Source organism: Zonotrichia leucophrys, chromosome 11 (assembly GCF_028769735.1).
Source record: "Zonotrichia leucophrys gambelii isolate GWCS_2022_RI chromosome 11, RI_Zleu_2.0, whole genome shotgun sequence".
In the NCBI taxonomy this organism is placed as follows: Eukaryota; Metazoa; Chordata; class Aves; order Passeriformes; family Passerellidae; genus Zonotrichia; species Zonotrichia leucophrys.
The window spans coordinates 1,202,591-1,229,351 of NC_088181.1; the positions used below are offsets into that span (position 1 = coordinate 1,202,591).

The following is a 26,761-nucleotide window of genomic DNA, read 5'->3' on the forward strand; positions in this document are numbered from 1 at the left end:
TTCCTGATGGACTGCCAGGCTCAGCTGGGCATGGACAGCCCTGGGGAGCATTGGGGGGTTCCTGATGGACTGCCAGGCTCAGCTGGGCATGGACAGCTCTGGAGAGCATTGGGGGGTTCCTGATGGACTGCCAGGCTCAGCTGGGCATGGACAGCCCTGCAGTGCCCAGGGGAGCATTGGGGGGTTCCTGATGGACTGCCAGGCTCAGCTGGGCATGGACAGCTCTGGAGAGCACTGGGGGGTTCCTGATGGACTGCCAGGCTCAGCTGGGCATGGACAGCTCTGGAGAGCATTGGGGGGTTCCTGCTGCCCTGCCAGGTTCAGCTGGGCATGGACAGCCCTGGGGAGCACTGGGGGGTTCCTGCTGCCCTGCCAGGCTCAGCTGGGCATGGACAGCTCTGGAGAGCACTGGGGGGTTCCTGATGGACTGCCAGGCTCAGCTGGGCATGGACAGCCCTGGGAAGCATTGGGGGGTTCCTGCTGCCCTGCCAGGCTCAGCTGGGCATGGACAGCTCTGGAGAGCACTGGGGGTTCCTGATGGACTGCCAGGCTCAGCTGGGCATGGACAGCTCTGGAGAGCACTGGGGGTTCCTGATGGACTGCCAGGCTCAGCTGGGCATGGACAGCCCTGGAGAGCACTGGGGGGTTCCTGCTGCCCTGGCAGGCTCAGCTGGGCATGGACAGCTCTAGAGAGCATTGGGGGGTTCCTGATGGACTGCCAGGCTCAGCTGGGCATGGACAGCCCTGGGGAGCATTGGGGGTTCCTGATGGACTGCCAGGCTCAGCTGGGCATGGACAGCCCTGCAGTGCCCAGGGGAGCATTGGGGGGTTCCTGATGGACTGCCAGGCTCAGCTGGGCATGGACAGCTCTGGAGAGCATTGGGGGGTTCCTGATGGACTGCCAGGCTCAGCTGGGCATGGACAGCTCTAGAGAGCACTGGGGGGTTCCTGATGGACTGCCAGGCTCAGCTGGGCATGGACAGCTCTGGAGAGCATTGGGGGGTTCCTGATGGACTGCCAGGCTCAGCTGGGCATGGACAGCCCTGGGGAGCATTGGGGGGTTCCTGATGGACTGCCAGGCTCAGCTGGGCATGGACAGCCCTGCAGTGCCCAGGAGAGAAGCTGGGCACCAGCAGCTGGGCAGGGACAGCCCCTGCATCCCTCAACCCCCCCTGAGCAGCTGGGGCACCTCCATGGGCACAGACAGACACGTGACTTCCTTATTTTAGCATTATTACCGATTGCTGCATTTCCTCATTTCGTTATTCAGCAGTGCTCTCTGATCCCTGTGGCTTGGTGGCCTGTGCCCTCCTCACACCCTTCTCCAGCCTGGATTTCTGTGCCCTGAGTGAGGCAGCTGCTCCTCACCTGTGCCTGGTGTGCCAGGATGCTCCTGCCTCGGGAGAATGGGAAGTGGGAGGGGAGCAGCTTCTTTAATGATGACAACTGCTACTTAAACCTGTTCAGGGCTTAGAATAGAAAGGAAAAAAAGATCAGTGGAAGCTGTAGGTGCTTTCAATGTATGTGGGATTTTTAAGGAATCTTTTTATTCTGACCTTAACTTGCCAGGCCCCAGACAATAGGGGAGGGATGCTGTGTGGAAATCAGGGAGGTGCTTCCTTTCAGCTCTTTCTTTGCTGTGTAATTTGAGGTGGTTGTAAGGCACTTGTAACTCAGGAATTGTAGACTTGAGCACATTGTACAATTACATTTTTCATGTTGGTTTCTGGGGACCTCCTGGATTGTCCAGCCAGGTAACGGTGTCTGATCCTGCATAGCTGGGTGTGGGGCTGCATATTCCTAAAAAGCCTGTAGCTGAGTTGTTGAAGTGTCTGGTTGTAACATTCCTGTCACCACAGAGAGTTTTCTTGGCTGGGGAGGTGACATTCAGCCAGCTCAGAATCCAGCCAGGAGCCACTCCATGGATGTTTGCTGTGTTTTTGCCTCTGTGAGGGAGCCTGTCTGTTCCTGAAGGCTGAACAGTGACTTCCCTGACTCCTCCCTGGCTAATTAGTGTGCTTTAAAACGGGATGCTTGCATCTTTTTCACCAATCAGCGTGCAGAAAGGAAAGGAAATAGTTCAGATATTAATAGTAACCCATATCCAATTTGCCATGGAATTACACGGATGCAGATGTCTGGGACTGCAGAGGTGACAAGAGTGACAGACAGACACATTTTTCTCTTGAAAAATGGAATTTTCTCCATGTGTTAAAGCTGGGCAGAGTAAGAAATGCAGATTCACTTTGAAAGGGAGTGGGGCTCGTTGTGGCCCAGTGGCATCATTCACCCTGCTGCCCCCTGAGGAGGGGCTGGGGCAGCTGAGTGGGCTTGGGCAGGGATTCAGTGTTTGTGCCACCTCACCTGTGTTCGGGAATAATGGAAAGGAGGAGCCTGAGCTGTGACAGCAGCTGTGAGCTCACCTGAAATTATGGCTTTAATCCTAGAACACATCCTCCCTCCTTGCCTTCACTGAGTTGGTGAAGTTCAACATCCTGGAGCTCAATCCCCACTCCTGGAAGTGTCCAAGGATGGGCTGGAAGGGGCTTGGAACAACCTGGGATAGGGGAAGGTGCCCAGGGTGAGGCAGGAACAAGACTAAATTTGAGATCCATCTCAAACCATTCTGTGATGCCATCACAGATTCTGACCTTCCCTAATTCACTGCAGCTCTCCAAACAGGTCATTGCTGAATTCAGGCTTCTGTCACCCCCATTCCTAAAGACAGCCTTGTCCATGGCAGACTTTCAGTTAAAACTCCTAAAGGACAATTTGTTTTCCCAGGAATCACATCTTTGCTGCCCTTTGTGCTTATTGCAGTGGCACAAATTAAACCTTGGGCTCTTCAGCCCACACAAGTGTCTGTGTTTTTGGTACAGTATCAGCTTATTTTGTATTTTTTATCAAGTAGCACAGACAACACAAGCTTTAAAAACTGTAGATCTCAGCATACATCTTATCTGCAGGGCAAAATAAAGGAACTTCAAGAATATATCACCTACTTTCGTTCTGAAAGCCATCTAATTAAATTTTACTTGATGCTACAATTTTGTCACAATCAAACATGCTGAAAGGTGGATTTTTTTATGGTTTTTTTTTTTTTTTTTTTTAGGACTGGTGGAATTCTCTGTGTGCTTTGGCTTTCCACTTGGGTAGCTGCTTGCTGTTTGAGCATAGCTGGGTTGTGATGGCTGTGGGAATATTCATAAATTGCAGTGAAAGGCAGGTCCTGGAGCTCACCCCATGCTGGAATCTCTCTGGGAAGGGTGGGGACGTGAGGGTTTGCCCTGTGTGTGCCTGGGGGTGGCCGTGCTGGCAGCCCCTGATAGGCTGCAGGGGTATTTATCTCAAATTTATGGGGATTTCTTGGAAACAGCTCTTTATCCCCCTTGAGAGCTGGAGAGCACACACCTCTTCTTTTCCCCCTCTTTCTAGGGAGCCCTGAGCTGCATGGAGTGCTCTGAGGGTGCTTTTCTGGGCTTCTAAAGGGAAATTCCATCAATCTGGTGATCTGTGGGCAGTGTCCATCCCTGGAGGGCCAGCAGAGCTTTCCTGCTGTGCTGGCCTGGGCTGTTCTGGCTCTCCCTGGGGTGGGACAGGGATTTCTGCTCTGTTTCTCTATAGGTGGCACATTTTCTTCTCCCAATTCCAGCGGAAGGAGCCCATGGGTATTTATGGGAGATATCTGTGGGGTTTGTAGTGCTGCTGCTTATGGGTTCTTCCCCCAGTCTCCAGCTGTATATATAAGAAAATAAAGATAGTGTAGAAAGTAATCTTGCCCCTAAGGAGTTGCAGCTGGGCCAATTATCAAAGATTAGGAGCAGGCCTGGCTTTAACAGGCCACAGGTGTAAGCAATGAGAAGAACATGCTATAAAAGAGTGAGGTGGTGTTGGGAAGGGAGTTGGAGTCAGTGGCTGCTTTGTGAAGAGCAAAGAGTCAGTGCTCTGAGGAGCTGCCCAGGAGGAACACCAAGGTATGGAACCTTTGTGATAGGAGACAACAGCATGGAACCCCTGCAATGGGATGACAACACCCAGTTTTCTAAGGTTCTAGAATTACAGTGGGATTTCAGCCTTTTTCCCCGTTTCAGCAGGTGGAAGCTCTGGCTGTGCTCTGTCAGGCTGTGCCTGGGGAGTGCATTGGAGAACATTTGCACATTTCCCCTCCCTCCACATTTGCTGTAGTTGTTCCCCCTTGGTTGTGCATGGGAGGTGATGGGGCTGCTCTGGAGCAGGAGCTCTGTGGGGCTGGGCTGCTCCCATGGGTGTCTTTTCTCTGCAGCCCTCAGAGAAATGCCTCATTGAAATTCTGTCTCTTCCTGGAATTATTCTGAGGGAAGCAGATGAGTGCTGTGGAAAAAGGTTCTCTTGTTCCCCAGAGAGATTTTATCCATTCAAAAGTTGGTCTAAACCAGGATCTAAATCTCAGATATCCTCTTATGCTGCTTAGTTCTGGGTCTCTATAAAATCTGAATTGATGCAGGTCTGTCTTGGGGCCCAAATCCAACTCCTTCCCTCAAAGAAACAGTAATGGTGAGGCCACATTTGTGGGGATTGGCCTCTGGATTTCCTGGGATGAGACCACAGCAGTGGCTCCTTTCCTGCTCCCTGTAAAGTGGAGATTTAAGCAGAACCTTTCTGCATTATGGATCAAATTGAGAAACACTGAGGGGTATGAAACCATTGAATCTCAAACACATTTTTCATGGGGACTCTGAATAAACCAGAAAACTGGTTTGTTCATTCAAGGAATCCAACTCCCACCTCGCTGCTGGGACCACTTGGTGTTGCTGCCACATCCCAGCTGCTCTGGTGTGAGGAGTCTGCAGCTCATGTCAGTATTTTTCAGGTCACAGCTCGGGATTGTAAGGCATTTTCCATCTTCACATACTAATTTCTGTGGAGTTACAAGATACCCTTTCATTAAGGAGGTTTGAATTATGTAATTCCCAATGTTTTCGATGGAATGCTGGCAGGAGCTGCGTGCTGTGCTCTGAATGTGGAGTCCTGATCTGTGTGTGGCTGCAGCAGGAATCACTGATTCAGGGAGGTGCTGAGGGACCCTGTGGTCAGTGTTAACATCATGGGCCGGTAGGAAAATGTAGAAGTTTGAACATTTATATATTTATTTTGGTGGAACTGCTTTCCCAGAGTTTCCAAGTTGCTTTGTGTTAACAGAAAATAAAGTGTCCCAAGTCTTGCAAGACTGAACCTGTTTTAAACCAGGACCTGGCCACGTTGAGCCCTTGGTAATTTGGTGTTTGCATGCCCATTTCAAGGCACAGGCAGAGCAGTTGTGCACTGCAGGGGCTCCTGTGCAGCACCATGAGCTCAGGACTGGAGCCTTGTCCATGGTCAGCCCTGCAGGATCCCAGGAGGGACAAGGGCAGTGATGATACTTTGTGAAGTGATACATTTTCATCACCTAAAGCAGAGGAAATGGGATGGCTAGATGTGTTTATTAATTATAATGTGGCTGTTGGAAGTGGAGTTGGGTTTAAATTGCAATGTTGGATTCCGTGCAGCAGCAACGTTGTGTGAGTGACCCGACCACGTACAGCCAGAGAGGCTGTGCTGGGCATCTCCCACTGGAGGGTTTGCTGCATTCCTAAGTGATTTGATAACAATTTCATTAAAAAAGGGTGCCATGTTCCTTGTGAAAATTACTTGGCTCACGTGTGGTCGCTGTTTCAGCGTTACGATGCTTTCTGTATGTTTATGTGTGAGCCAAGGAATGAACAAATCTGCTGTATGTGGGCCAGCAAGCAGCTGTAAATAGACCTTGAAAATGGTCTGTCAGTGTCCTGGGACTGATCTCTGTAGACTTTTTGGTGATTTTGATCATAGCTGTTGCCCCGAGAAGCGGCCGAGGCCGGGTTGGAGCAGCCTGGGCCAGTGGAAGGTGTCCCTGCCCATGAGAGGGGATGGAATGGGATGAACTTTGGGTCCTTCCAACTCAGACCATTCCGTGGTTCCCTGACAGTCACTGCTGTCAGCAAGCAGCACTGCTGCAGTTCCAGACAATGCAGTTGGAAGTTCAGCTGTTTTCCCCCCACTTTATCGCCTGTTGCTGTTGAAATGCTAATTGGTGATGTGACTGTTACTGTGGAGAAGAGGATGAGGGAGCAGGGGAATCCTGCTGGAAAAGGTGCTGTGCAGGCACTGCCATGTGCTCCACAGGGCTGCATCCCCAGCAGGGATCCCTCAGTGCCCCAGGGCTCCTTGGCCTTGGAAGAGTCCACGAGATTGCCATGTGTCTGCATCTCCTTTACTCTTCTCAGAGAAAAATGCCAGAAAATTTCCATTTTGCTCATCTGGAGAAGTTTACCTGCTGTAGGATTCCTTTCTTTGAGTCAGGACCCTGGGCTTTCACATCTTCCTCTGGGTTTTGGGGTTTATTTTGGCCTGTTCTTTTCGCTGAGGTTCCCAAGAGCTCCCTGAGCCCAGCTGGAAGCAGCTCTGCCCTGGATGCAGCTGCGTTGCTCATCTGGACATCTTCCCTTTGGCTTCTCCTCGGGAGTGAAAGTTTCCCAAAACAAACAAGGCTCTCCCAGGGTTCCTGATCTCCTCCACTGTGTGTCAGTCCCAGCTGGCCTCAGAGCCTCTCCTGGATGGTTTTTGGGAAGAACCATCCCCTTGGAAAGCAGCTGTCCAAATCCAGTACATCAGGGAGGTTGTTTGTGAGGTGGCGAGCGGTGGTAAAGCATAAAACTGTCACGAGCTCTGAGAGGAAAGAAATTCAGATTTTCTCAGTGTAACTGGAGCAGGGGTGGTCACTGTGCCCCTCAGCGTGGTCTGCAGTGCTCGGAGTTTGGATGGAATGGGGGTTTTGGGGTATTTGGCATGAGCAGGACGTGGAGCTGGCAGCTCACCCTTTCACCAGTTTGAGCGGACCAGAATAACATCACTGGGACTGGGGAAGGCCCGGTGCTCCCAGGGCCTCAGGGTGCTCATTTCCATCCCTGTGGGTCCCTCCCCATCCCACTGGGCTCCTCCAGCTTGGGAGCAGTGAGGAGTGCAGGTTCTGGGCTAGGAACCTGCCAGGCCTTTCATGTGTGCCAGTTAATGAGTGTAATTCCCCTTTGCCTTGGGTGCTGAGAGCTCCTGCTGGTTCCTGCCCTGCATCAGAAACTCCACTTTGGGAACTGGAAAAACATCCTTGAATGTACAGCAAGAGCTGGTCAGAGAAACCCCAGAAAAACAACTTAGGGCTTTGTAATAGATCCACTGCTATTGAGAGCAAAGGTGTGCTTGGAAAGAGAGTGCTTGTGCCATGGGTAATTCCATGGGGGTTGTTGGGAATTCCTGGCTCAGGAGCTCCTTCTGGCCCTGCCTGTCTCTGGGTTTGGGGGTGACACCCCCTCATTTGTAAATAAAATGCCTCTAAGCCCACCCAGATGGCTCCAGGAACCTTACAGCAGGTGATTTTTTAAAAAAAGCTATTATCAGAAAGTTATGGAAGAAGGTGGATGCTTGGCTGAGCTTCCAGTCTTTCCTTTATTCCTGTGTTTGTGCAGAGTGGTTATCAGGAAGTTTATTTGTGGATTAGGCAAGGGTTTGTACTTGGTAACCTTCATGTACTCAAATCCCGTGTGCGTGTTGTGAATAAAATTCACTTGTTTTAATTTTCTAATGAACAAATTCCCGTGTTTTTCAGATTACACTGCGTTTTTGGGACGCACCTCTGTTGGATTTTAATATATGTCCTGTGAAGAACAGCTTTCAGCTATGGAATCGGTAAATATTGACTTTGCTTCTGTCCAAAATTTCTGGTTTATTCCCTCACGAGTGCTCGTGTCTCTGTTGGACTGTTTGGTTTTGCCTTTTTCAAATGTTTTTCTTTATTTTCTGAAATTTGAAAGCAAAAAATTGCAAGTTCTCTGGCATATATAAAAGGTACTAACCGAGAATATTTTGGGAGTTGTCTGTAGTCCTGAGATGTCTTTTTAATTTTAGAAAATTTTGAATATAGCAAGTTTTTCTCTGACCTCAGTGAAATAAAAGTGAACTTTCCTGCGTGGGCAGTTCCAGCACAGGTTTGCCCAGCAGACTGTGCAGCTTGTTGGTGCTGCTGACTGCTGAGTATTAAATAATACCTCTTTCTTTCTCTTTGCTTTCAAAATGCCTTGAAAAAAACCCAAAGTCTCTTAAGTTTCCCAGTGTTATGTCTCCTTGTGATTAGCCTAATTGAAACAGATGGCACCTACGTTTCATTTTGGGCAGAGAAACCTCCCAATCTGCTGAGACTACAGTTAGATGCAGTGTTAGGATTCAACTTTTTGGAAGCATTAACAGATGCAGAAATAACAGGCTGTGGTAGAGTGGAGTTTAGGGGGAAAAATGAGATTTTTGGCCTCTCTTTTGTGCGAGCGGGTGGGAGAGGCTGGTGCTGCCCTGGAAATGCTGGTGGTGTGGCTGGAGCTGGAGCCAGGGAACTGTTCTGGATGGGTGTTTTTGCTGTGGTTTGGTTTGGTGTGGTGGGAGATGAGCAGGAGTCTGTTCTGGCTGGGTTTGTTTGGTTTGGTGAGGTGGGAGATGAGCAGGAGTCTGTTCTGGTTGGGTTTTTGGGTTTTTTGCTGTGTTGGTGATTTGGTGAGGTGGGAAAGGAGCAGGGGGCTGTTCTGGCTGGGTTTTTTTGCTGTGGTTTGGTTTGGTGAGGTGGGAGATGAGCAGGGGTCTGTTCTGGTTGGGTTTTTGGGTTGTTTTGCTGTGTTGATGGTTTGGTGTGGTGGGAGATGAGCAGGAGTCTGTTCTGGTTGGGTTTTTGGGTTGTTTTGCTGTGTTGGTGGTTTGGTGTGGTGGGAGATGAGCAGGGGTCTGTTCTGGTTGGGTTTTTGGGTTTTTTGCTGTGGTTTGGTTTGGTGTGGTGGGAGCTGAGCAGGGGGCTGTTCTGGCTGGGTTTTTGGGTTTTTTGCTGTGCTGGTGGTTTGGTGTGGTGGGAGAGGAGCAGGGGGCTGTTCTGGCTGTGTTGGTTTGGTGAGGTGGGAGAGGAGCAGGGGTCTGTTCTGGCTGGGTTTTTGGGTTTTTTGCTGTGGTTTGGTTTGGTGTGGTGGGAGATGATCAGGGGTCTGTTCTGGCTGGGTTTTTGGGTTGTTTTGCTGTGTTGGTGGTTTATGTGGTGGGAGATGAGCAGGGGGCTGTTCTGGCTGGGTTTTTGGGTTTTTTGCTGTGCTGGTGATTTGGTGTGGTGGGAGATGAGCAGGGGCCTGTTCTGGCTGTGTTTTTGGGTTTTTTGCTTTGGTTTGGTGAGGCGGGAAAGGAGCAGGGGGCTGTTCTGGTTGGGTTTTTTTGCTGTGGTTTGGTTTGGTGGGAGATGAGCAGGGGTCTGTTCTGGTTGGGTTTTTTTGCTGGGTTGATGGTTTGGTGTGGTGGGAGCTGAGCCAGAAGTGGGTGGGCAGTGCCTGTGTGGGGCTCAGGGTCACCCCCAGCATGGCCAGAAATCCTTTGGAGAAGGCTCCCAGTGGATTGTACAGAGCGTGGCTCCTGCCTTGGGGCCCTGGGTCCTTGGCTGACCTCTGGGTTCAGAGGGATTATTTGTGATGAGGTTGTCAGCACGAGCAAGGAGAGCTGCTCAGTGTGTGCAGCCCTGCCTCTGCAGGCTGAGAGGTGTCTTCTGTCCTGGATTTTGAGGGAAAAATAATTAAGAATCGTTGTGTTTAGTGTGGCCATGATAATTTGGAAGTATTCAGATGCAGACAAGATGTTATTTCAGCTTCCCCTGGTGAATATTAATAGCAGGAGAAGCCTTTCACAGTAAGACAAAGCAGAGCAGGCGTCGGTGACTCTGGCAGTGTTGTTAGGTAATTAAAGTGTATCAGGTGTGAGCCCTTTTCCTGGCGTGTGTGGAGCTCTGCCCTCCTTCCTGGGAGCTCTGCAGGGCCCTGAAAAACCCAGCTCAGCCCTGGCATCAATTATAAATCAGGCTGGTTGCTGTTTGCTGCCTGTTTTATTTTGTAGCTGGGGACAAAGGGTTTTCCTTCTGAGTTTTGGAGTAAGCGGTGTTGGGCTTTCTGAATGCAAACTGTCCTTTTCAAACCAGGGTAACAACAACTTAGCCAAAATTCAGGTGTGTTTGCACAGCCCTGTTTGGAAGGGTTTGCTTGAAGCCAGCCAGGTCATTGCAGAGTCATGGAATGGTTTGGGTTGGAAGGACCTTAAAGCACATCTGGTTCCATGGGCAGGGACACCTTCCCCTGCCCCAGGCTGGACACTGGCAGGGGTCCAGGGGCAGGCACAGCGTGTCTGGGCAGTGCTGCTGCTTTGCTGCTGGCAGCAGGAGTGGCTGCAGCACTCTGGGCTTGTCCTGCCCTGGGGTGACCCCCCTGCACCCCAGCCCTGTCCCAGCTGGCTGGTGCCACCCGCTGTCCCCCACACCGTCCCGGGGATGCAGAGGGGTCACGGCTCCCTCCCAGCTGTGCTGGTGCTGTGGCAGGGCTGTCTCAGGGAGCTCCTGATGAATATGCAGGTGTGGGATTAAAGGGATGAATGAGGAGCAGAATTGCTTTCCGAGCTGCAGCCCTGCTCTGACCTCCCGAGAAGGGCAGATTGTAAAGCTGGGGCCTGGAGTGGAAAAGCAATTACAATACACTGCCAGCATTGAATTGTCCTCACAAAGTCAGATGCTGCAATAATGGCAGCGTTGTTTAGCTGGAACGTGACTTCACTTAACTGCTCGCTGTTTTTCTATTAATGCTCTGAAACGTGTTCACAAACAGCTCTCAGGCCTGGCTGCTCTGGGGAAATGGAGCTCACTGTTCCACCAGGAAGGTATTTCTCTGCAGGAACTGTTCTTCTGAGCTTGCTGCCTTTTATTCCTGTGTGTTTCAGTTCTCACCCCTTCCAGATGAGAGGGGCTGGAGGATAACCCTGTGGCAGTGCAGTGTGCATTGGGTCTTTAGGGTGTTGGTTGTTGTGGAGCCAGGGACAGCTTTCCATGGGGTCCTGGGGTGTGGAAGTGTTGGCTTTTGGGCTCAGAACCTGGTGTGTTATGAAGCAGGGCCTGGGGAGGGGAAGCCACGGACAAGGGGGATTAATAGTCTGAGCAAGATGGGGTTGTGGGAGAGGAGACACTGGAGAGACCTTCAGAGCTTCTCCCAATGCACTGAGGGGCTCCAGGAGAGCTGGACAGAGACTTTGGGCAAGGGATGGAGGGACAGGACACAGGGAATGGTTCCCACTGCCAGAGGGCAGGGATGGGTGGGATACTGGGCAGGAATTGTTCCCTGTGAGGGTGGGCAGGCCCTGGCACAGGTGCCCAGAGCAGCCCCTGATCCCTGGCAGTGCCCAAGGCCTGGTTGGACATTGGGGTTTGGAGCACCCTGGGACAGTGGGAGGTGTCCCTGCCATGGCAGGGGGTGAAATGAGATGAGCTTTGAGATCCCTTCCAACCCAAACAATTCCATGGCTCAGTGCAGCATTAAAGAAGCAGAGTTGTGTGGTTGTGGGTTTGCTGCCTTGTGCTGGAGCCTTTCTCTTGTTAAAAGAGGGGTTTTGGAGGCTCCCTGAGGCAGCTGGGAGGCTCTCCAGGTGCAGGTTTGCCCAGAGCGTTTCTGCAGAGCCAGTTTGGGTTTGTTCTGCTCTGTGGGGCTGAGGGGGGCACCCCAGCTCCTGCCCTGTCCCCTGTGTGTGGGGTGGGTCTGCACGGCCCTCAGGAGCACTGCATGTTTGTGTGGCTGTGTTCTGCAGGGACACAGTCTAAATTTAACTGTTAAACCCCTGTCTTCACTGCCAGCAGAGGTTAAGCAGAGGTGGCTTAACTGGGAGCCTGGAGTTCTTTGTGGGTCAAACAAGCCTTGAGTTTTTGGATTCAAAACCCTGCTGAGACCTACAGGAAAGAGCTTTAAATCCTTTCCCCTGTCCCCATGAAAAAGCTGCTTTTTCAACTGTAATCTCAGCACAAGCATTTGCTTTGAGTGCTTGAATTGCTGCTTTTACAGTTCTCTGTATTTTCCTAGAATTTGTTAAATTGCCAACGTTATTCACATGGCACTTTTGGCAGGTGCCACCTACATGCCCTCAATTTGAAGGTACCTTTCAGGAGCAGTGTAGGTAGGGAGGCTCCTCTCCTGCATGTCAGATGTTGGAGAGCGCAGCACTTCCATTAATTCACTTTCCCTGACCTTTCCACTGCTAATAAGCCAAGCTGGAGCACAATGCAGCACCTTAATGAACAGACCTGAGCCGAGCAGGGGCTGCTTTGAAAAATGTCTTGCTTGACTTGTTCGTTGGGTGTAATTTTGGTCCATTTATTCACCATGGCACAGGCACAGGGAGTTCTTGGTGAGAGCAACCCACAACCAAATACAGCCCTTTTTCTCCTTCCTCTAGTGTTTAGGACTGGAGAAAACCATGTCAATAACTGCTTGAAAAGAGCAAGATGGTTGGTTAGGCTTTTTCTCTGAATCTGCTTGGTTTTGAATAATTTTATTCTCCGGGGGGCTATACAGTGATCAGAAAAATCTCATTTTTAGAAGAAATATGCTTTTGAGTTAGGATTCTGTAGATTTATATCAGCTCATGTAATGTGCACTGAAAGATGCACACTTCTGGGTTATGAATTTTGTAGATTAAGATCAACTAATATGTAATGTACACTTAAAAATCCCGTTTGCATTTAGGAATGAGTTTATTAAGCAGACAGAGCATGGGATCATAATTTCCAGGAACTGCCAGGCTGTTATTTCACAGAGAAGGCTCCTGAGCCCCCCAGCCCAGGTGACACAGGGAAAATGGGGTTTTGGGGAAGGGATCTGTGGGTTTCTCGACCAGTTCCTGTTCCATTGTTGTGCAGTGGTGCTCCTGGGTGTGACCTCTTGGGAAAGTAAAAGTGCTGGGGGCAGGCTGTGGGGTGCTGAGCAGGGTTTTATTTATTTATGGGTGTTCACAGGGCACCCAAACGTGCTCTGGGGAGTTGTGGCCTCCGCCCTGAGGAAGCGGCACTGGCTGGGGGTGAAGTGGCAGCGAGACAGACACACGGTGTGGCTGCCATGCCTTGTTTTCCACAGGTGTCCGTGGGCTGTGACTAAGGGCAGATGATGCTCTTGGCAGCAGGAGTGTGCAGGGTGTTCCCACCTTGGGAGGACCAGCCTCTCGTGCTGTACTTCTGCAATGAAGCTTGGGGTGTTCTTGCTCCCTCCCCTTTTGTGCAGGTAGTGGTGATCCTGAGGTTTTGATGTTCAAATTCTGAGTTCTTTAGGATTTGGTTATTTTAGTGCTTTTGAAGTGAGAGGAGTGGTTTTGAGTGCAGGGAATTCATGCCTGCCATGGGCATGGCTGAGGGAGATGCATCAGTGCCTTGGGCACCTTTAGGGGGGCTGCAGGTGGGACAGTCACTGTCCAAGGAGCAGGTCAGCTGCTCCCACCCTGGGAGGTGGGAATGAGGTGGGAATTGTGGCCCAGAGGTGTTCCCAGCGTGAATTTATGGAAACCCTGTGTGGAAGGTGATTTGGCTGTGCCACCCAAGTGTCTGACACAAACAGGGAGGTGCAGCCTCTGTCATACATGCCTGGATAAATGGGAAATGGTTATTGCAAGCAGAGGCAGAAGTGATGGATCTGCCTCACTGATAGCCCTTGGAAGGGGACTTCTGACAAAACCAGGAAACAATTCTAAAAATAAATCTGAAATGTTGGATTGCCCCATCCTGGAAGTGTTCAAAGTGAGACTGGATGGAGCCTGCAGCACCCTGGTCTTGTGGAAGGTGTCCTGTCTATGACAGGGCTGGATGGGATGAGCTTTAGGGTCCCTTCCATCCCAAACCATCCTGCAGTTCCATGCTGAGGGTGGGGATGGGCAGCAGCCCTTAGCAATGTTTTTTCTCGGCTAAATTCTTGGCACAGCTTTGGTTTTGGAACAACGGGAGAACAAGGGCTGAGCTTTGCTGGCTCAGCCTCGTTCCTCCCTGGCTTAGGGCTCACTCAGGTGTTCCAGCGGCTTTTTTTGCTGCTGGGTGTTATCCCTGTTTGATGGTAGCTTGCTGGGCTTCTCCAGAAATCCCAAGCTGAATTGTGTTCAGCAAGCTCCTGCTTTAGGCAGTGTTTGATGTTGGGCAGTGACTGGCCACGCTGATTGTTTCCAGTTGCTGGAGATGTGCAGGGAGAGGGGAGGGTTTGGGTGTTCTGCAGGAACTTGAGGCCATGAAGGGAGTGAGGGGCCGTGGGCTGTGCCCACCATGGCAGAGGCTCCCGGGGCTGGAATTCCCAGAAGTGCTCCCTGTGCCCGGCTGTTTTGGGAAGCTGACACGCCTGGCTTTGGCCTCAGAAGTGGCTTTGGGTTGGTGGACAAACACTGAGAGCTGTGCTTTCCCTCAGGGCTGTCTGATCCCGGGCCTGCCTTCCCTCCCCACAGCCCTGGCTGCTCCTGGGGTGGGCACACGGCTGCAGGAGCTGCCCTGGGTGGGCACAGCCCTTGGGAGGGGCCAGGCAGAGCAGCAGTGGGCACAGGGCAGCCCTGGAGCTGTGGCACTGCCTGAGCTCCCCCTCAGCTGCGACGTTTTTAACTCTTGAATTTGGAACAGACTTAGCAGCTCACCTTTGGGGGTGGGAGCTTGGGAGGTTGTCAATACTATTGCCTGGAACCATCTGTTCCTACCACTAAGTAGCTGCAAAAATCAGTAATTCATTTTTTTTTTTTTTTTTTTGAGGAGCTTGGGTGTACATCTTCTCCCTTGTTATTTTTATGGGCTCCTTCATTACGGAAGACAAGCATCTCCACGGTGCTGGAGCTGCCTTTTAATCTTTCATCTAAATTTATTTGAAATTTAAATCCCTGTCATTATCGATATTAGAGGTTACTTTGGAGCACAGCAGCTATTTCTGGGGAGCTGGGTGCATGGGGCTCCCTTATCAGCCAGGAATGTGCTTGTCACCTTTCTTGATGAGCCTCTCGCAGAGGAGCAGGGACAGCAGCCATGTGTACGGGTTATTTTGGGAAACTGCCACTGTAAATGGATGCTGTGTTTGCTTTTGCAAGTGAAATCGGTCATGCAGTCCTATTTTTCACCTATTTTTGCCCCAGTGAGTTAGCAGTGCCAGTGGGCTGGCCCTGGTGGTGGCTGTGGTTCTCCTGGGCAGTCACAGGAGCTCCAAAGCCAGCAGTGATTGTAGGACAGGCACAGAGCACTGCAGGTACCCTGTGTTATCCCAGTGACACTGCACTCCTGGGCTTAAACTGCAAGTTCAGGGTGAACTGATATCACATAACTGTGTTAGTGTTTGGGGCAGGAGGTCCCAGGGACTGGCGGTGTTTTCATTGCAGGTGGTGACACCAGAGGAGCCTGGTCTTGGTGTCCCTGCCCATGGCCGGGGTGGAGATGAGCTTCAAGGTCCCTCCCAATGCAAAGCACTCCATAATTCCATGGCTCTCCTGCCTGAGGCCTGGTGTTGGTTGGGGATTTTACTCTTCCTCACTGTGTCACCAGAGCTGAGTTTTCCAGGTGTTTGTTTTGGTGGTTATCTAAACTCCAGAGCGAATGCTGAGGGTTCTGTTGAGCTGATATCCAGTTCTCCCAGTGGCAGAAGTTGGGTTTTGTCTGATCTGAAAGGTTGGATTTTGATGGAGTTGGTGTGTCTGGACTCATCCTAGCATGCAGTAGTGTGAAAATACAGCCATCAATTCCTTGGGTACCCTTAGAAAATGTTAATGCTTTCAGGCCCCAGAGGATTTGAGGAAAAGTTGTAGTTCAGAAATTGTTGTGTGCCCTGCAGGGAGGCCCAGACTCCATGGGGCAGAGCCAGGTGGTTTTCACAGCACATTCCCTGTGGGTGTCCTTGGTTTCCTTGCTGAACATTTAACCTTAAATCTGAATTTCCTGGAGGTCTTGACAGCCGGTTTGTTTCCCAGTTTGCTGAAAGATGGGAGGGCAGCAGGAGAGCTGGATGTGATTGGATGCATGTGGCACCTCCAGCTTGGGGGTGACAAATACTTGAAGGAATTGGAAAAGTGAGAGGAGCTGGTCAGCTTGATGGATGTGAGTGGGTATGATGGGAGAAGTTCTTTGATTTTGATAATTTTTATCCTTTTTTGTAATTTTTCGGCTGTTGAGCAGTACAAGGATTCAAAGGTCAGCGCTGAATAGCTCTGGTTATTTTCTGCTGGTCCTAAACTTATTGCTGGTGTCATGTGAGAAATATACTTTCTTTTTATGTTGCACAGTCAGAAGAAAATTATTTTGTTGTCTTCAGTAGTTTTTACCTCATTCTTGTAGTCTTGCCAATATCCTGTAGTTGTTTTTTGCAGGAAGCCTTTCAGCGTTCTCTTAATTGGAATTAACTTTTGTAAGAGAAATGCACGTTTGGGTTGAAGATAATGTAGGAAATAAACATTCAGGGAAATTTATTTTAAGTTAGTGGAAAGAAGTTCATTGGAGAGCTTTGCTTTGGAACTTTAGAGAGGTTTAAGGAGAAGTTTAGGGTAATAATAAAGGAATAAACCAGCCCTACTCCTGTCCTTGAATTCCTGTGGAAAGGCAGCTCTGATCTCTGCTCTGGTGACCTGGGGTGTCCTGGGCTGAGTGATCCTTGTGGGTCCCTTCCCACTCAGGATATTCCATGATTCTCTGATTATTTTGAGTAACCTTAGAGACTGGTAGAGAATCTATTTGTTACTGTCTGGTAAATTATGTTCATTAACATAATTACAGAGTTTTAATGCTGCATGGAAGTTATATGGAGTCAAAATCAAATAGCAACAGGTAGTAAATAATTGGACAAAATAAAAACATGGAAACAAATAATGAAGAAAAATAATCATGTATTCTTTTCCTGTCACCAGCCAGGGCTGCAGCTGGATGTAGCAGCTGCCCAGTCCTGAATCCTTTCTTCCTCTCATTTTTAATGCTGCTTTTACAAGAGTCTGAAGGAAATCTCTGTCTAAACCAACTGGTAGCAGCTCCTCTGGGCTTTGCTGTTGGCAAGGTGTCACACAGCTGAATTCTCCTTCCTTTGCTGAATTCTCCTCTCTTTCTCCTTGCACTGTTTGGCTATTTAGTGCTATAAGGGGAGCCTGAATATATGAATTTAGCCAAACCCTCGAGTATATAAAGTAGAGAAATTTCCCTCATTCCCTTGACCTCAAGCTTGCTGAGGTAGGAAAGCATTTAAAACACCCACAGCTCTATGTGCACATGCAGATGTATTTTTAAGCGTCCCCTGCTTGAAGGTCATCCCCAATTCCAGTTGAAGTGCAGTTTGGGTTTGCTGTGGCTGGAGACTGTCCTTGGGGCTGAGTGCTGCTCTGCAGGGACTGTGGGACCCTGGGGAGGGTTCAATCCAGTGGTGCTCAGGGCTGGAGCCAGGCTGGGACACGTGGGGGGCTCACCTGGAGGGGAGAGGCTCCAGGGAGAGCTCAGAGCCCCCAAAGGGGCTGCAGGAGAGCTGGGGAGGGACTGGGGACAGGGATGGAGGGACAGGACACAGGGATGGCTCCCACTGCCAGAGGGCAGGGATGGATGGGAATTGGATGGATATTGGGAATTGTTCCCTGGCAGGGTGGGCAGGGGCTGGGATGGAATTGCCGGAGCAGCTGTGGCTGCCCCTGATCCCTGCAGTGCCCAGGCCAGGTTGGACATTGGGGTTTGGAGCACCTGGGACAGTGGGAGGTGTCCCTGCCATGGCAGGGTGGGATGGGATGAGCTCTGAGTTCTCCCAACCCAAACCATTTGTGACTCCATGAGGGGAATGTGGATGAACATGTGTGCCTGCAGGAGCCTTCAGAGCTGCTGCATCTCCTGTTGCCATCCCTGTGCAATGGCTCTGGGCTCAGCTGGGCTCAGTGAGCCCAGGCCACGATGACACACAGCGTTAATGAGCCCTTGAGAAGGGATGGCTGCAGCGCTGAGCTGGGCACAGCAACAGCAGGGAATTGCAGGGATGTGCTCTTGGCCAGCCAGGGCTGCTCCTCAGTGCCTCATTCCCAAGGCCCCTGGGTCTGGAGTAAAGGGAGGTGAACAAAGCAGCTCAGCTTTGATGGTTTGCTCACTGAAAGCTGCCAGGGAATGATGAGCTGTGGGTTTGATCACCTCTTGGTGGTGTCTCCTGGTGCTTCTGTCTGTAATTTGGGTTCCTCCAGGACACTGCCCCAGGCTGAGACTGACCCCTTTGTAACGCTGAATTAAATAATTATATTAAAGTATTAAAATTATCCTCTAACACAGTGATTTTCTGTGCTGTTACCATACAAATTGTATGGTTTTGAGTGGGGACAGCTTATTTAGGAATCCTGTGCTGCCACTGATGCTTCTGCCCTGGAGGATGTGGTGGCTTTAAGGTCAGGTGTCACTTTAAAGTGAATATTTTCATGAGGTAAAAAAACAACTCCCTGTGCTGAGCTTCCTTTGCTCACAGAAATAGTTTCTGTATTAATATTTAATTTACAGTAGCTCTGAGGAATGAAGGAAGTCCTGGACTCTATTTTTTTTTTTCTAGTCCTTAATACATTTCTTTGGAACAGCTCTTGGATATAAACAAGGAGGACAGAGTGTCCTGGGCAGAGGAGTGAGACAGTTTGTGTTAAAACCATAAGTGTTCGTGGCTTTAACGTTGGAATGTTCAGCATTAAGGATCCATCAGGTACCTTGGAGTAGCCCTAGTTCCCAGTTGCTCTTTTTCAGTCTTTTTTTTCTCCTGGGATTCTTCATGGCTTTACCCCTTGATGCAGATTTAGATGTTTTTGTTCAGAAAAGCTCCTGTTCCTGATGCTGCCAGCTCAGGAGAAAGTGGGTTCAGAATTCCAGACACGCTCCTGGCACGGCTTCAATTAAAAGGTGTTGAAAGAGGCTGGATTTTGCAATTTTGCAAAGTTGGAATTTTTGTCCCTGTTAAAACCTTGGGGATCCCTGGGAAAGGAGCTTGATCCTGGCTTTTTTTCTGCTGGGTGAGGAAGAATTTATACCGTCATCCCCCTGCTTTGACCCAGTTATGAAACCCTTGCCTGTAAAATTATTAATTTGGGGACTCCCAGCCATTCCAGTGTGAGAATTCAAGCAGTGGGAGTTTTCCTGGAGAGCCACCTCCAGTTTAGCCATTAAAAGCTGGTGATAAATCCAGTGAACTTAGTAAAATATATATTGCAGTGTGCCATGAACTTTCTTCATTACTCTGGAATTAATCAATGACTTGGACTGCTTTTTTCCCCCTGCTCAGCCATACTTTCACAAGGTATAATTAAAATAAAAAAAGCTCCAGTTTTCCTTTTTGTTCAACTCTGCTGTTGTTGAACTATGTGTGGTTTGGACTTCAGCCCTCCAGAATGTTGGCAGAAGTTCTTGTCTGGAAAGAAATGGTAATCCTTTTGGGGTTGAAGAACGGGGAAGGAAAGATCACTGTAGCAGGGATGATTGCAGGCAGAGTAAGTAATTTTGCACACACACACATATATATATATAACATGCACTAATATTTGTGTGATTTTATATAGATGTTCATAATTTTGGTGGTTTTATGTCAGATTTGCTGATTTTTAGTTTATTGTAGCCATTCCTATTTTTAAACTTTCTATATGAAGCTTAATGGAGTAGCTAAAGTTGCACATGGAAATTACTGCAATTTCAATATATTGCATTTTAATTCAGCTGAGGTGATCAAAAAGTGACCTAAACCTCTTTCTTTATTTGAATTGCTTCTCTTTTACCTTGTAAGCAGCCAGCAGAAGGCTGTACCTATCCCTGTGGTGCTGCCAGTGTCCTATGGAATTATCTGTGTAGAGGGGATAGGGAAATGTCTGCTGTTTTCAGTTGAGAGTGAGGATTTGCAGCCTGTGGGGGAAGCGATGGGGTTTGTGATGAGTGTCACAGTGTCACACTGCTGCTTCCCAATGGGCAGGCTCCAGGCTGGCTTCAGTGTGGACATCGTGCCCAGAGCTGCAGTTTGGAGCTGTTTATGTGAGGAGCAGGAGGTGCAGATCCCACAGAGGGTTTGGGTTTCGCAGCCCCTTCGGTACCTTTGTGAATTTGGGTGCCAGTGAGCGAGGGAGTGTGGAAGCACTTGAACGAAGAATGTCTCTGGAAGTGGCCACTGGTCATTCTGGCACACACTTCCACCAAAGCTGCTATTGTTTTTCTCTTAGTTAAACAACAGTCAAGCTCACGCTGGGGCTTTTTGCTTTTCCCTCGCAGTAGAATGTTGGCTTTTATGTGTCCCCCGGGCCCACACCCGGCCGTGTGGTGGGCCAGCACACAGATGCATTGTTCAGGGTCCCACATTCCAGGGAGATCAAATGCTCCTGCTCCACATCAGCTGCACATCTGCAACTGCTAAAACCTCAGCAGCCCTGCCGGATCCAGGTGCCATTCAATTCCAGGTTAAAGGCACAGGGAGCTGCTGCTTCTCGGGCCTTTCTGTTGAATCCTGCCGGCTTTGATTCACTACAGCTGCTGAAACAGTCAGGCTTGGTTCAGGCATGTGTGGAAGAGAGCTCATTTCATGCTTGGAATTGTAATTATGTTCTTTTCTTTCAAGCTGCCAGCGGTAAAAGATGTCTTCCAGTGTGTATTATCTAAATAAGCTGTAGTGTTTAAATGTTTTCTTATTTCATTTTAAGAATGTGGCAAAATAAATTGTGCTTACTCTTCTAGTTCTCGTTCTGGAGCAATTAATTCCCTGTAGCTCTGCACTGGCAGGCTCTGGGAAGCTGCTGTGGTACCCTGCAGTTGGGCAGCAGAGCTCTGTGTGTGGGCACTGTCCTGGTTTGTCACCTGGCACTGGTGTCACCTCCTGTGTGCTCCTATTGCAGGTGGTGGTTGCTGTTCCATCCCAGTCATCTCTTGCAGTGCTGGCTGCTGAGTTTTGGGGAATTCTGAGCTGGGTGATAGATCTGAGCAAGGGACAGAGAGAGGAGCAGACACTGGCAGGAGAAGGGGGAATGGTTTTATGCTGAAGGAGGATTGATTTAGGTGGGATATTGGGAAGAAACCCTTCGCTGTGAGGTGAGCAGGCCCTGGCACAGGTGCCCAGGGTGCCCCTGCATCCCTGGCAGTGCCCAAGGAGTGACTGGATGTGACACTCAGAGCTCTGGGCTGGTGTCAGGGTGGGATCAGTCACGGATTGGGCTCAATGGGACAGGAGGTCTTTTCCAGCCTCAGTGATCTGTGAATTGTGTGTTCTCCCAGCAAACAGCCCTTCCCTGAATTCTGGGTGTTTGGGAGGGCTCCCTGCACAGGCTGTGACCCAGGGCTCCTCTGGGACAGGGCTTTTGCCTTCCTCACAGAGATGTTTTTCACACGCAGCTGCTGGAGGTTCTCTGTGAGTTTTGGGTGTCTGGAGTCAGCACTTTGATTGGCCTTCCCTCCTCTCTGGAGTCTGTCTGCTGGGCTGTGGTCTCGAGGAGAGAGCCTGAGAGCCATTTCAGTGTCTCCATGATTGACTGGAAGTCACACTGGATAAATCTTTCATGATTGGAAACCACTTAAGCCACGAGGTAGCTGGTGATCACTGGGTATTAGTGGAGAGGTTCTACCAAACAATCAGGGAAAATTGAGTGGCAGAACATATAATTTATGACTTCATCCGAGCTCTGTGGGGGCAAGTCAGTGAGAATCGAAACACTGAAAGAATTGTATTTGACAGATATTTTAAAGAATGACTCCAGTTAGTGTCATTTATTGCTGGAATGTGTGGACAGATCCACAGTCAAAGCCCTTGTAGGGGCAGTGCCAAAACCAGATATGAAAGAGTGTGCAAGAAAATGAGAACACGGGATGTGGCCGAGGGCTTGTATTTTCTGACAATGGGCAGAAAGAATGTTCTGAGGGCTTTTTCTCAGCCATTCTCCTTAGATAATAAAGTTTACAGATCCTGCTTGGTGTTTGCTGAAACTTCTGCCTGAAGGGGATTTGCTGGAGTTTGGAAGTTGAGCAATGAAGGTGTCATCAGTGTACAGAGACCAGTTGGAGAAACTTCTGGAACATTCTGGACTTTATCTCTAGGATATCTTAATTTTTGCCTAGCAGTGATATATGGCATAGGAGAAATCCATTGCCCTGTGCTGGAATGTGCATTAAAAATACCTGGGCAGGAGTTTTTCCAGGCAGTGGCAGGTAACAATCCTCGCTCTGAAGGAGGAAACGTTCTAGAAAACATTCTTCCCTCAGATGTTTTGTAGTGGTAATGCCTCTGAAAGTATTAATCTTTCCTGTCACAATTTGGCACTCACTCCAGTTCCCAGCAGGGGTTTCTCAGCTAATCCCTGTCTGGAAGATTTTCCCTTACCTTACATTAATTTCTGATCCCGACATCGTTTGAGGGTTTGTGTTCAGCTTAAATAAATACACTCCAGGCTGTCCTGTCGACTCAGGGTTGAACATCAGGGCAGTGGAAGTACCTGTGAGCTGGAGCCCTCACGGGTGCCACTCACCCTCCAGCCATCCCCAAACCCTCCATGCCCTGGGCTGTGTCAGTGTTGTCCCCATGGCCCCGGAGAGATTATTTGAGAATCTTGGTTTCTGTGCAGAATTTTCTTGCCGTGAGTAGCTCGCTTGGAGAGGAGAGTGGCAGATGTTCTCACTTTAGCCCATGAGTGACAGCTCCTGAGTCAACATCTGTCATGCTGCTGGAATTGTCCCCAAACGCTGCCATGCTCCAGAGGCTGCCTGGAACTCGCTGGAGCCAGCCCTGCCCGTGTTCCCTCCCGTGTTCTGTGCTCCTGCAGGCAGAGGCAGCTGTGGCTGCTGCTCCAGCCTGGAGCTCAGGAATGGCATTGGAAGGGCCAGCCCTGCTCCCTGTGCAGGCTCATCTTGGTGTCATCCAGCACAGCCAGGACTGCCTGGCCCAGAACGTTTGGGGTTTGGGAAATCTGCCCCCATGGCACCAAGAATTGCTGTCAATGAAAGCAGTGTCCCAGTCCATCAAAATACTGGGCTTCTTCCTTTATCCTCACACTTCATCCTTTCGGGTGGTTGTGTCCCCCACCTTGCTTTCCTCTTTGACCAGCATCCTGCTCTGTTCTGTCACTGAGAGTGTGAGGCCTGGATTAGGGCTCTGTGTTCCACAAACATCCCAGCATGAACACGGCCATTCCAGGGGAATGGGGCTGCTGGTTTTCTTCCCGAGTTTTGTATCTAAAATTCTTGGGAAGTGAAGTTTCTGCCAAGTCTCTGTGATAGACCTGAGGAGAGGGAAGAAACCCCTTAGCTAGTAAAACACTTTTGATTAACTTTTTTGGCTTCAGGTTTGTTCAAAAACAGTTTGAAATGAAGTTTTTTGAAGAAGTCATCTTAATTTTAAGGCTTAGCCCACAAATAGCCAGCTTTGCTTGATTTGTGCTTGATTTTTTTTTTCTGCATCCCAATGAAAGTGAATCTCCTGGTGATGCAACTCAAGGTGTTTGTGCTCCCCTCTGGGTCTTGTAGCTTTGGCCCTGCCTGGGATTGAAAGTGCTAAAGCTTAGTCTTGAATTGAGCCTTAGTCTGGTGCTTGTCTTAGCAAAGGTGATTTATCTCAGCCCTGTTGTGCCTGGGTGAAGGTTGTGCTGGTCTTGTGCTGGTTTTTGTGGTGTCTAAAGAGGAGCCTTGAGAACTGGAGCTGGCAGTCACACTGTGGGGGGAGCGTGTAAACTTAGTCTAAAGATAATTTATGGTTTCTAAAGCTGCTGCTGAGTAAAACTTTCCAAGGCTGGCTCTGACCTAGCTCTCATCAGTGTAAAACCGAGAACAGTCATCTCAAAGTAGCATTTTGAGTTGTGTGGAGGGGAAAGAGGAAAGCTTTGCTTTCCCAAAGGCTTCATTGGCTGTAGCCCTGCAGCACATGAGCAGCTCTCTTCTTTGGAGCGTGAGCCACGGGGTCACTCTTCCGTTACCTGCGCCCCGGCTGGTTTAAACTCGGCTTGTTGGTTTAAGCTTGGCTCGGAGCGCGGTGTTTTTTCGGCGGGCTCGTGGTGCAGCAGCTGTGGTGTCAGGGTTCTGATAACCCCCCCGGGCTGTCTCTGCAGCCCTGCTCCCTCCGCAGCCGCGCGCCGGCACCGCCGGGAGAACTTTGGGTCACGCCGGGTTGAGCTGTTGGCAGCGACGCTCGCGTGTTGGCAGGAGCTCCCCCAACAAGATGCTGGAGAGCAGGGGAAGATTTCTCCTTGTTTTTGCAAATTAGCAAATGAAACCCTAAATAAGTTGCTAAACTCAGTTTCCTTCTGTTGGGTTAAGAGGAGGGGAGCGCTTGGAAACCTTCGAGATCTTAATTGGCCCGAGCGTGCTAAAAACACCTTCTTTCCACCCCAGGCGCTGCTTCTATCTTTCCAATACATTTGGCTCGTTCGGTGGCAAATCATTTTTATAACACTTGAGAAACTGTATAGCTCCAGAAAAACAGGATGTGTGCCCTGCCTTATATTATGAATTCTTTTTCCAAGTATCTTTGGGGGTTGCTGAGAGCCCAGCCCTGTTTTGGGGCGTTGGGGCTGTGCCCGTTGGTTTGGTGCTGGTGTGGTGATAGTGACAGCGGTGTCCCTTCACTGAGTGATTTTGTGTTGGGGTAACGACTGGTTCTATTCGAGCACAGATACCAGCTGGGCTCCCTGGCCCTTCCCTTGTGCTGGGTAACGGAATTTCCCCTTGCCAAGGGCAGTTCTCTATCAGCTCCCAGCCAGGAGCACGCTGAGGTCACATCCAGATACTGTCCCCCTTCCCCTCCCAAGCTGGGGACAACGAGTTTCTCATTTCTTCCTTGGGCTGATACTGGTGATTCCTCCTTCCCACAGAAAGCTCTGGAAGGTTTTTTTAAGTACAGTATTGTTCCATACTGTTTTCCAGGGTTTTCTATGTTAGATGGTTGGTTTGTTCTTCATGGCTTTGGCCACTTGATTTTGCATCTGATTTGGTGTTTAAAAATTTATTATTTTAATTGAAGTTCTCTGTGAGCTGCAGAACTGCAAGGTGTAGTGAAGTCCTATTTGGATCTCAGTTTGGGCAGACAAGCCATGATAGGGCTTGAAAACCTGGGAAAGGGTTGGTTAGGTGTTCAGGGGGATGGTGGGAGAGGGAGGCCAAGGGAGAAGATGGAAAATGTCACTGAGAGTCAGTTTGAGATGAAATTTATTTGACAGGACCAACCAGCCAGCGCTGGGAATGTGAGATCATTTATCTAATTAAAGCACCGGTCTGTAACCAGTTTTCAGGGTGAAACACCAAAGTTTGGGCACTTTCTAAGACTGTGAGGGTTTTGCTCTGAGCCTGTAGATGAGGTGCACTTGGAGTGTCCCAGTTCCTTCCTGACAGGAGCTGTGTGACCATCTATATTTAATTCATGCAGATATTTCAGGGTGGATCTGGAGGTAGGAGCACCTTCTCAGAAGGATTTATACTTTCAGGTATGGCAGGAAGATTTTGCTGCTGTTCTCTTCAGCTGATTGTGGCTGAGCAGTGGTTGGAGAGGAGCTGGCTGGGCTGAGTAGGTGTTCCTGTCCCTCCCTGCCTGCTCGCCCGCCAGGGACTGTAGAGAATGCTCTCCATTTCCAAAACCTTCAGTCTCACCTTACATTTTCTTCCTAGTCAGTGTTTTATTGTTTTTAAATAGCATTTCAATGCTTCAGAGCATAACCACATTACAGAATGTTTTGTCTCAAGTACCACATCTGAGCTCTGGCAAAGGTGACCCTTTGGGTCTCTGGCTCAGAGACTCTCCTGATCCATTTCTTGGTCTGTTTTTTCCCTTGAATTTTTCTGACTTTCTCCCATTTACTCTTCCATAGTGACAAATTATCTGAGATCTTGCTGTGTGTGGTGATTTCTTGCTTTTAGGGTTCCGTGTAGAGAGCGAGTCAGTTTTTACAGTTCCCCAAGGAAGTGATGTGCTGTTATTCTACAGAAACCACTGACATAGCACATTTTAGGCCTGGCCTGCTGACTTGGGATTGCAGTGAGCTTTAAAGTGACAGTAAATCACTTGCGACCATCTGCAGCTGCGGTGGCCTGGGGATGATGGTGGTGGTGGGGCAGAGGAGCCCAGGGCCACCCAGTGCTGCAGGTCTGGTGACACCACACCTGAGCAAACGCGGCCTCAGGGCAGGTGGCTGGTCACCCGGAGCCTGGGCTGTGACACCAGGGTGTGGGGACACAGAGGCTTATCAATGGGAGAGAGGGAGAAGCTGGAGCAATGCTCTCAGCATAGGGAATGTGTCTGGCTGAGCCTTTGCAGAATCATTAAATGGTTTTGGTGGGAAGAGACTTTAAAGATATTCCAGTTCCACCCCTTGCTGTGGGCAGGGACCCCTTTCACCAGACCAGGTTATCCAGGCCCTGCCCAGCCCTCTGTCACTTCATCCCACAGGAATTTAGGTGCCCCGGTTCCAGCACAGGCACAGAGCTGGTTGTGTAAAATGGAGTCCCCCTCGTAGTGCTTCTCCTTCCCCGTTGCCAAACCCCTCCTGGCCTTGGCAGCCAGGCTCAGCCCGGGCCGGGCGCTCCCTTCCCTCAGGGGCCGGTGCCTGCCCGGGGGCTGGGCCTCCTCCTCCCCGGGCCGTGCCGGGAGCGGGGCGCTCGCTGCAGCCCGGGCCTCACTTCCTCAGGAAACCGGGCTAAAAATACCGGGGCAGGGCTGGGGAAGTGCTGCACTCGTGGGTCTGAGCAGCTCTGCTCAGCCTGGCCTGGAGCTCCTCACGTCCACCGTGCTCCCATTAAACACGGCCCTTCCATTGCTGCCGTTCCTCCTGCTGTCCGTGTGCCCTCCAACCCTGTCTGAAAAACAGCCCTCCCAAAGCCTTACTCTGAATATTGGTGTGCCCTTCCAGCCCTGTCTCTGAAAAACAGCCCTCCCAAAGCCTTACCCCCAATATTGGTGTC

The 26,761-nt window shown here is 50.0% G+C and overlaps 1 protein-coding gene across 1 annotated transcript in view; it reads left to right on the forward strand.

The window, feature by feature from the left end:
* The window catches only part of ANKRD11 (ankyrin repeat domain containing 11), a 130,101-nt gene that overhangs the window by 16,432 nt on the left and 86,908 nt on the right, over positions 1-26,761 (forward strand). The window contains exon 2 of the mRNA XM_064722740.1: positions 7,658-7,737. The gene's annotated coding sequence lies outside the window, so the exon portion shown is untranslated. The remainder of the gene's footprint in view (positions 1-7,657; positions 7,738-26,761) is intronic.